This window comes from Medicago truncatula, chromosome 7, assembly GCF_003473485.1.
Source record: "Medicago truncatula cultivar Jemalong A17 chromosome 7, MtrunA17r5.0-ANR, whole genome shotgun sequence".
Taxonomy (NCBI): domain Eukaryota; kingdom Viridiplantae; phylum Streptophyta; class Magnoliopsida; order Fabales; family Fabaceae; genus Medicago; species Medicago truncatula.
The window spans coordinates 54,516,093-54,527,121 of NC_053048.1; the positions used below are offsets into that span (position 1 = coordinate 54,516,093).

General features: G+C 31.3%; 1 pseudogene; it reads right to left on the reverse strand.

The window, feature by feature from the left end:
* Positions 1 to 2,342: 2,342 nt before the first annotated feature.
* On the reverse strand, positions 2,343 to 4,794 carry LOC11431331 (probable aldo-keto reductase 1; annotated as a pseudogene).
* Between the last annotated feature and the right edge of the window lie 6,235 nt (positions 4,795 to 11,029).

Sequence of the window (11,029 nt, forward strand, 5' to 3'; positions counted from 1 at the left end):
GAGTTGTGTCTAGGATCATATCATGTTGTGGCATGAGTCCTAGTTGTGAAATTACTTGATGTACTTGTGGTTGTACGTGATTAGTGGTGATGTTTGTATTTGATGAATTGTGGTGTCATGTTATGATTAATTTCGTGAATGATGAATATTGATGATGATGTGTTCATTGAATTTATGTCGGCGAGACTTGGATTATGGTGTTAATGCATGTATGAAATTTATCTATTTTGATTTCATTACATGATATTGGATTATGCTATTCCTGCTTATCTGTATTATTGATTATGTTGATGTAATACTCACCCCCAGTGGTTTTAACTGCCTACTTGCCTGTATGGATGAGTAGACGTTGTGCAGGAGTAGTAGCTTGGTGAGTTCCTGATGTTGGTGGATAGTGGGAGCTTTCTCCACTATCGGGTCTTAGAGTAGAGTTGGCTCTGATCTAGGGTTTTGTTGTTAGCTCTAGATCTTGTTGGATTATTTTTATACTTTGAGATTTTGTCCATGTGTCGGACTTGGAGATTTTATGCTTATGCATTTTTGAGATCACATGACATGTATGTTTGATGTATAAGATTTGTATCCGCTGCGACTGATGAGGTTTTATATACATGCATGTTGACCGTTGATTTGATTTTGTTTTTCTTTGATTTGGTGAAAGTAGCGACTATTTCTTAAATATATGAATTATTCGCATGTTTAATTGCTTTAATAGAAATAGGGTGTTACATATCACATTTATCATTTTAAAGCCAAAAAATAATTTGAAATAAATTAAAATTGTTATAATAAATTTATTAGTTTAAAATGTTTATAAATATAATTCATATCATATTAAATATATGTCCTTAAAAAAACATATTAAAATTAAACTTATGTGTACTTTTCTGTCATTTTATATTTATCAATCATTTTAAACGCTAATTTTACCAAACACTTTAATTTCAATCAACTAGCTTTTCAGCCATAAGCTTCCTGCTATCAGCTAGCTTTTCAGCTATCAGCTAGCTTATAGCTTAATTTTACCAAACACACCCTATGTGAATGAAGCGCTGTTGTGGTTGAAACCTAAAAGGAACGCACCATTTGTCTTAAAGATGGTTTGCGCCTTCGCGATTGGATTTGGTTCGGTTCTGAGAATAAAAATCATCCGTGATAAAAAAAAAGTGGTTTGATTGACTTTTAAAATAAAATCCGAACTAAACCAAACATATATGATTTGAGTTGGACAATACGATTTTTTGTTTTCAACATTAAAATCGAGTTAAAAAATTGTTACACAACATATTTCCAACCATGTTTCCAACAATATTTTAAATTTCATCCAACATTAAAATTTTATTTTCACCAAACAATATAAACGAAATTAAAAATGTGAACAAAAAGCAAGTATATTATGTAAGAAATATTAATGTAAAACATCAAGATTTTATCATTGAATAAAATTTCAAGTAGTACATAAATATATTTTTTTGAAATAAAAAACAAACAAGAAACTTAACAAGAGAAGAAAAAAATACACTTCATCCGGTCCTTATTATAAGAAACAATTGATTTTTTTTATTCATTGCGTAAGTGATGTATCTAGTCTATATTTACAATAAGATACATTAATTATTCTATGAACCTAAAAAGTCAACTTTTACTTATAATAAGGACAGGAGGGAGTATAACATTTATTAAAAGTTTATATGAGTATTGGTTTATGTGACATAGGTTTAATTAGCATTTTCTTATATTGCGGTTTGATTCAGTTGGTAAAATAAAAACCGCAAAAAGAACCAAACCATTTGGTTGAGTAAAAAGTTGATCTGAATACCTCCAAACCAAATGCGTTTTTTTCGTGGTTTCCATTTGGGTTGGTTTTGTTTATGGTTTTTCTATTGAATTTGTTCGGTTTTGAACACCCCTAATAATGAGAAGACCTTAACCAAACATGACTTTTTTTTGTCAGAAGAGTTTATAAGATACCTGCTATAAAGTTAGCTTCTTGATCTTTGCCAAAAGAGCCTTAAAAAGAAATTTTTGAATGTTGACAAGTTGAGATTGTCACATAATCATAGTCAAAATTGTTGATTTCGTATGACATAAGCTTACTTCCTAGAGAAAGAAAATGCAAATTTTAACTTAAACAATAAAGGAAAGTAAAATCCAAACTTCTCTAATAGAAAATCAAATGATTGATGTTAAGTGGTTTCGATTAAGTATAAACCGTTTGGAAGAATCTAAATTTAAATCACGCATACAACAATTTTTTATCAATTTCATTTACATCTTAACAAAACTCGACTTATAGCAACAAAAGAATATCTTATAAATGAGGAGCGTAATCAACTCTAAACTTTTGTTGTTGAAAGAGAGATTTTATTCTTTTTCTGCATTTAGTTTGTTCAACAAATTCAACAATTTGGTAATCAAGTACATGTGGTAATCAATATTTAGGTTTTATCAGAACATGCACTGTTAACAATGTAATCCATATTCAGGTTTTATACTGCAAGTTGAGACCCTTAAACTTTTGGAGGTGTGTTAGCAGATTGCCAGGTCCAGGATGATTGATCCAATCCATCATAGTGTCTACCACCAGCTATATCATCAATGGAAAACACTGTAGAAATTTCTCTCATGTCCTCTTCTGATAGTTTCACGGCTAAGGCACCAAGGTTTTGATCAAGATTCTTAATCTTAGTTGTTCCTGACATTCAAAGAAAACGTGTGAAATAATGAATAGTAAATAGATATGCATTTCCAAAACGAAACATAGGTAAATAGATAAATATAAACACCACAATGTACAGCAGCCACTCAACTATAAAAGACGTAGGCACAATTGACTGAACTCGGTGGTCAAATGTTTAATTACTTATATGTGTTTATTTATCTGTTTTCTCTAGAGTCAGGTTTGTCATTCTAACAAAAGTGTATATAGTTTTTCACTTATTTGAGCAATGCACGAGCACAAAGATATAAATATATTATGCAGATTGACAAATAAGGGGAAAAAAATCATATTTCTGATACTGATAGGATACATAGCTAGTAGTATTAAGTTTCTTGTGATATACTATTTTGATTTGTCACTCACCAGGAATAGGCACAACATCATGGCCTTGTTGGAGTATCCATGCTAATGCTAACTGAGCAGAAGCGCACTCATGTTTCTTGGCAAGACTTTCAATTCGATCATATAAACTTTTGTTCTTGTCCAAGTTCTCGGCTTGGAAGCGAGGATGAGTAGCCTGAATAGTGAAATGATCATATCAGAAAACAGCATAAAAGCCTTAATTTTATACAAGAATTTAAACATCATTCATGTGAGAAAAACAGATAAGGATGTTATCCCCCTCATCGTTTCTCTTGTTCAACAAAACAAGTATATATTTGCAATGGAATGGACATATACATATTTTACAAAATACGCCAACAGAGCAACCAATATTTAATTCATGATTAAGATTTGATCAATGCTATTACATAATTAAGTATATCCTACACATATAATTTAAGTGCTAAAATGCTTTACCAGGGAGCTAACTGCTGAAACATTTTCCGTAACTCCTTTGCCACCAAAGAAACCACGACCAAGAGGACTATATGTTACAATTCCAATACCAAGCTCTCTGTATCAACAAAAGCTTTAAATAAGTGAAGTAGTACAACATTTAACACAAACATCCAAAAGAGCAAACAGTTCTATTTCTTTAACCCTCTTTTCAAGTAACTTAATCAAAGAACTTGGACAGGAACTCAAACTAACCGGCATAGTGGAACTATCTCATCCTCAATGTCACGAGTCCAAAGAGACCACTCCATTTGTACAGCTGTGATGGGATGAATGGTGTGCGCTCTCCTTATTGTATCTGGGCTAGCTTCAGATAGCCCTATATACTTCACTTTTCCTTCTTCCACCAACTTCATAAGTTCACCTACCTGTAATAGAAGAAACTTGTTAACAATGCATCTAGTGTAATAAGTCAGATAATGTATATCAATAAGAAATAACATATGTGATGCACTATATGCTCAAAATAGAAAACCTTACCGTATCCTCTATAGGCACAGATGTATCCACTCTGTGCTGATAATACAGATCAATGTATTCGACATCGAGACGTTTCAAGCTAGCTTCGCAGCATGAACGCACATAATCCGGTGAACCTTGATTACCATACCAGAATCATCGCTTCTGGCTATACCGAATTTTGTAGCCACCTGGACCTTTTCTCTAGGTAGTTGCTTTAAAGCCTAGTCAACAAAACCAAATAATTATAAACTAAAATTAGCATGAAGTTTCATTTGCAATATAAAATTTAGAACATTAAAGAAATTCTTGGTACGTAGTTATTTGTATGCATGTACCTTTCCAACCAATATTTCATTACCACCATCGACTCCATAAACATCAGCAGTATCAAATAAAGTGATGCCTTTACTAAATGCATACTTAATTATGGAAATACCATCTTGCTCAGGAAGAAGATCACTGTAGGCTCCACCGAGTCCCATACACCCAAATCCCATTTTTGAAACCTGAAAGCCTTGGGTTCCAAGTGTAACATGAGGAATTAGCTCGGTTTGCATTGTTGCCATTTTGGTTAATGATGAATGTTTTTATGACTTCACCATAGAATTTTTCATGATTGATTATATTATATTTTTGACCAAGTTGATGATGAATGATTAGAATTTCAGAATTATATTGCATGTCTTAGTTTCCATTTGAAGCCTTAATATATTATATACGGATATGATATGATTCGCACATTCATTTGTTCACAAACAAGACATCAATGACTATTCGTTGGCAAGGCTTATGGGCTATGGTGGCTGCTTTAATTTGTGATATATCGATCGTCACTCAGTATGTCACTATGTCTTTACCTTCCATACTGGTCAATTATGATTGGCTTTCAAAAAGGAAAGTGGGGTATGTCACTATGTTTCTTTTTCCATCATATTTTTTTGGTTTGGGAATTTATTACAAAAATAAAATGTCGGTAATTTGGAAAGCGGGAGAAATTCAAGAAACATAAATGAAAATTTTTAATAGTTAGATCTTCAAGAGGAACATAAATTTAACATCTTTGGCCCTAAAAAAAAAAAAAACTTCAACTTTTTTGAGAGAACTTAAAATTCTTTTTGAAAGGAAAACTTAAAATTCTTCTCTTGTAAATAATTGAATTTTCATCTCTAATAATTTTCTTGATTTTTTAAATTGTACGTTATAGAGAAAATTTTTAATTTGTATTTTTTTTATTAGAATTACATATTTTTTTAGCAAAAATTCAATTCATAAAAGCCATGACTTACAAGAACAGACAAAAATTTTAAACAAAATATTTATAAGAAAACTAAAACCTGTATTATAAGAATCTTAAGTGTATTTTTTTTAACTCGATATACGATGTAATGATCAATTAATCTTAGGAGTTTAATCACATCATCTGCATCAATAACGCAAACTTGCCAATAGGGACAAATGAAATTATATAAGTTTGCTTTGCATAAAAGCAAAAACAAAACCAGAAAGAAGAAAAAATATAGAAATGAGATTTTTTTTTTTGAGGGATATAGAAATGAGAATATTGTTCTACGGCTTAATAGGAGAAATCAAATTATAAAATTACTTATTTTTTCCCAAAAAATAAAAAAGAAGAATGAATGGTAGTAAGCTCCATTATATGTAATGAGAGAAAGGGGTGGTAACACGTCAGACCATGCATAAAAGCTCGGTTAGTCTTTTAGGATGTGGCAGACTTCTCCGTGATAGTAATGAAAATTGTTAGAAATAGTCATGTTCATAAGATAGATTCATGCGACGTGCTACATGCAGAGATGTGGGACATGTATATTGGTATGAATATGGCTCAAAGACAGCGATTCACACACCTACAAGTGGAGAGCAGCTCCTAAGTTTTGGTCAACAGGGAAACAAGGAAATGTAACATCAATGGGAATGTTCCTACCTTGATTTGTCGCATTTGTGATCTAAAAAACATGGTTAGCTAATTTTAGTCTCTCTTTGAACTCCTTTGATTTACATGTTATTGAGACTCCACCAAGAGAACTTGAATGTCTCCTTTTTTATAACATTTATGGCGCTTGCATGCCTCGAAATGTTCATTTAATCGCTTAGTTTTTTTTCCTTCAGCTCTGCCCTCTTCTTGTGCGAAAAAAAATGCCACACGAGTTTACGACACTTAAAAAGAACTGAAAAAGTATAGAAAATACTAACAAGTGTCCTTGAAACATTTTATTTTTACAAGAAACATATACATATTCATATGAGGGGTGCCATCAAATCGAAGGCCACAACTGCATCAATACAAGAAGGTATTTTTTCAATCCAAACATCATAAGAAGAAATAGAAATTGCACATTTTGTTAAACATTTAGCAGTTTGATTAGCTTCTCTTCTAACATGTGAAAAATTAATATTATTGAAATTGTGCCGAATATTTTGGCACTTAGGAACAATTGCACCTAAGGAACTATGATGCATGTTGTTGTCCTTGAGAGCCTCTCTATAAATCTTTCGCAAAATTCAACCCCATAAGAATTTCCATATTTTCAGCTATGTCTGAGTGAGGGAGGGTCCGACGATACCAACAAGTTGCGGCCAATACAATGCCAACAAAATCTCTCACTACTGCTAACATTGTTAGGGTCAGCCGCGTCAACTCTGCAGCATTATTGTAACCTGTAACTTCTTTAATTGCTCTCTTGCAAATATCTAAAGTAAAGCATATTAATCCCTTCAAATCACTTTTTATTCAGTACACTCCAAAGAACATACCACTTGAATTATTTCATTATCAGTCTGCATAATGACATGTTACAGCCACTCAGTGAACCTGCTATCCAATACTGTATTTGTCACCAACCAGCCCTGGATCCGCGAAAAAAAATTAATTCTAGGCCCTGGACCCGTCACACTTCATAGAAAGATGGATGATAAATCGTTTCATTATGTTGATCGCATAAACAATACAACGGTGTATAATTAATCATCCCTCTATTAAACAAAGAAAATCTAACTGAAAATTTATTATATATGAAGAACGCGCCATATGAGATGGATGTCTCGGGACAGATTTCACCTTCACAATACTTTCCTGGGAATATTGGATTGGTTAGAATTCATCACCTCCCTTCTCTCTTTAAGAAACTTGTACACCGATTTTACTGAGAATACACATTTTTCATTCACCACCCATAAGAATTTATGTCCTTGAAACATATTGTTTAAGGGACCAAAAGTAGCAATTTTTGCATAAATTTTTTTGTATTTATTAATTATACATGTGTTTGATATATATTTTCACGAGAAAACTTCTTACGATGAATTTCTTAAACAATAATTCAAAATAAGTATTAATTAATTTACTATTAATATGGTTTCCTCGTTAATTTTCCATTTTGTGGGAACGGTGTGCAACACGATTTGACGGACCTGTTGCATATTAAGCTGCGAATGGAAAGATGTATGGTCCCCTAATAAAGTGCACTCATTGTTCAAATACTTTGTTTGGTTCATTCCAATTGATGCCTACCTTACATGCGACATAGACAATGCAAGAAAGAGAAAGTAAAAGCATGAAAGGGCCATCCAACTAAAGTTCTTCAAAAAATTCAATTTGATCCAATAAAACACGGTGTAATTTGTACCCACATTACAATTAAAAAAAAAACTCTATTAATACAATTGCAAAATTTTAATCCAAAACGATTCAAATTAACATACTAAAAACTAACATTATTATAGAATAATAATCCTTCAAAAAAGATTATTATAAAATAATAAATTGATTATGATTGCGATCAACATTTGATTTACAAATTCTTCACCATATGGAGTAAGAATTTTTTTGAGTACATGGAGTAATCAATATTATTAAAAAAATTAAAATTGGCATAAATTAAAACAATATCTCATGCACGGTAAAAAAAAAATTGTAATCGATATCTTAAGTATTATATGCACGGTGAGAAATTGAAAACCTACTTAAGTGACAATGTTCACAGTTTTCTATAAAGTAATTAGTGATTAGTGATTTTTTAGTCTATCTTGCTTATTTTCAACAAAATGAAAAAGAAAAATACACATTTCTATTGTTTTGTCAGCGCACTGGACCGTTTCTCGTGGTTTTTATTTTTATTTTTTATTTTGTTTATCTCTTTATGGTTTAGTTTGGTATTTGTTACCTGGCTCAGAGTATGGTACATGGATCTTCTATCATAGGTGACTTGATTTTTTTTTTTTTTTTTATAAAATTGATGTCAACCATTAGATGTGCTTAAAAACTTTTGAAGACCATAGTATTATCATACTCTTTAAACATTAGATTATTTTCACACTATGTTCCATCATCTTTCTCTTTCTCTCTCCATATCTCTTACTCGCCCAACAACAACAACAACGCGATGCACCGCCGCCGGAAAATCACAACAACAACGACGAATTTTGGAAATCTTAATCCAATCCATTCAACCCAAAGTTGGAGAAAACAACATTCATTAAACTCAAATTTCATTTAATCTAATTCACCTGAAAACAAAATTGCAGAAAATATTGATTTCTCAATTATTCAATTCATTCAACCCGAAGTTCACATATTCATCACTAAACTCAGATGAAAGTGATTAAATCCGTCGCCAGACCAAATGTTACACAACAAAACAATCAAAATCGGAATGGAAAATCTCACAGAACTCAGATCTGAAGAGGGATGGTGTTTAAGTTCAGATGTGAACACAAGCTGGTCAATGGAAAATTACGAATGAAAATAGAATAAAAAGAACAAAAAAAGACGTGTTGGTGTTGAAAAAAAACAACGATTTGCAGTTGAAGATCGATGAAGGATAATTTATTGTGTTGGAGGTATAACAATCAACAGAAAGTGCACCAACAACAATGGAGTTGCTACAGTACATGTCTCTCTCTTAGATCTACCAAATGAAAAAAAAAAAAAAAAATCTAGTGTAGAGGGATTATAATAAGATCAGTGTTCTTCGTCAATCTAACCGCAACACATGTCATTTTTTTAATGAGCTTGCGTACCCCTTTACTCATTTCCCAATTATATAAAAATTAATGGGATCCTACATTTAACAATGAATGAATTATAGAAACACGAATGTGGGTGCCTAGATGCATGTGGTGCTATAAGCGTGATATTATTAAATTCTTATATAGGACAACATGCATGCATCTTTCTCTTTTTTTTACTTTTCAGTTTTCTAGTGGTTTATTCTCAATTGATTGTGAAATTACAAATAGCCAACGGAGAATAACCAAAACCCGTGATTAATGGTCACTTGTCGAAACATACAATACATGTCCTATCCTATCTCTTGTTTTTTTAACATGAGTCGAGTTGGTTGTTGGAGGACAGAGATCTCAATCTCAATATATAGCATGTTAATTTTTGGTATTCCGTTTGAAACATTTCCAATCACATGTGGACAAAAACTACAAAAACAAAACACTCTATTCTGCCAAAGAATATATATATATATATATATATATATATATATATATATATATATATATATATTAATTGATGTTTCTTATATATATTTCATTGGAGTTTAAACATTAAATTGAAAAACGATGTATATATTGGTAAACATGTGGGGTTTGGTGTCAAATAAAAACATGTAGGGTTTAATTAGGCAGTAAAAAATGTATGTATATATAATAATTAGGCAAAAAACAACAAATTAAAGAGAGAGAGAGAGAGAGAGAGACAGCGATCTAACTATACGTTATTATATGAGACAAAAGAGTTGGCACTAGAAACGGTAACACCCGCTGATGGTCCAAACTTGGCTATAGCGTTATAGTAGTAACAATAATATTTAACAAAGGAAACATATGAACTTTGTATATACTATGCCCTATATAACATTTATATCTTACTTTTACATTGTCCTCAAGTTTGAAAATTAGAAGATAGGAAGGAAGGAATGAGATATGCTAAGAGAAGATAAAGTCCCACCATTGTGCGCCAATGACAGTTGAAGCTGCCAGCATGATCTGTGCTTTCCTTCCTGTGTATATACTTTAATTTCCAGCTGAATTTAAATATAACCAAAAAAATAAATATGTTTGGTCTAAATTTTGATCAAACTTATATATATTTTTGCTTATGTTTAAGTCTGGGGTGAGTTTATTTGTGGTAAGAACAGATCATGTTGGAGCTTCACCTGTTAAATGGAAGCATCTCAAGTTCGAAATTCAATCAAGACGAAGAATGAAACCAAAAAGGTTTGAGTTCATTTTTCATTTAATTTGCTGGTTTTGGTTCTAATTGCGTGTGTGTATATATACAAATATATTCTCTAGAAATTGATTATATTTTAGTAGTTCTGTTTATAAAGATGATTTGAACCGATGGTCCACCACCTTATATAATAAACTCATGAAAAATGAAAGAGGGCGGAGATGCATAACAAACATGCGAGTTTTGAATTGTTTACTTTCCTTGTCGCATACTTGGATTTATTGAATCCATCCAAAATGTGTCTCAAAATAAACCCAATGTTAAACCTACAAATTGTTTGTTTGAATTCTGTGCAAAATCTGATTGGGGAATTTTTGTGTCATTGATAACAATTGTATGATCATTTAAAACTTAAACGTATCTTAAGATTATAAGATTAAACTCTTACCACTAATCTACCATTTTTTTTAAGGATTAATCTACCACCTTAAATATTATTTAAAGTTAAATATATTTTTGGCATTTATAAGTATCAAGAATTTCGTTTTAAATCCCTACAAAATATAATCCCATTTTTTACTCCTGTAACATTTTTCTTTGGCATTTTTAAGGACCAAAAATGCTAGCGAATTTTTTGTAAAGACAAAAAATATTGATGTAAATTTTTACAGGAACTAAAAATATGTTGGCTGAATTTTTTTACAAGAAACTAAAAAATGCAACTTATTTTTTATAGAGATTAAAAACAAAATTATGAATATTTAACCATATTATTTATGCAAACTAATTAAACTCATAGGTAA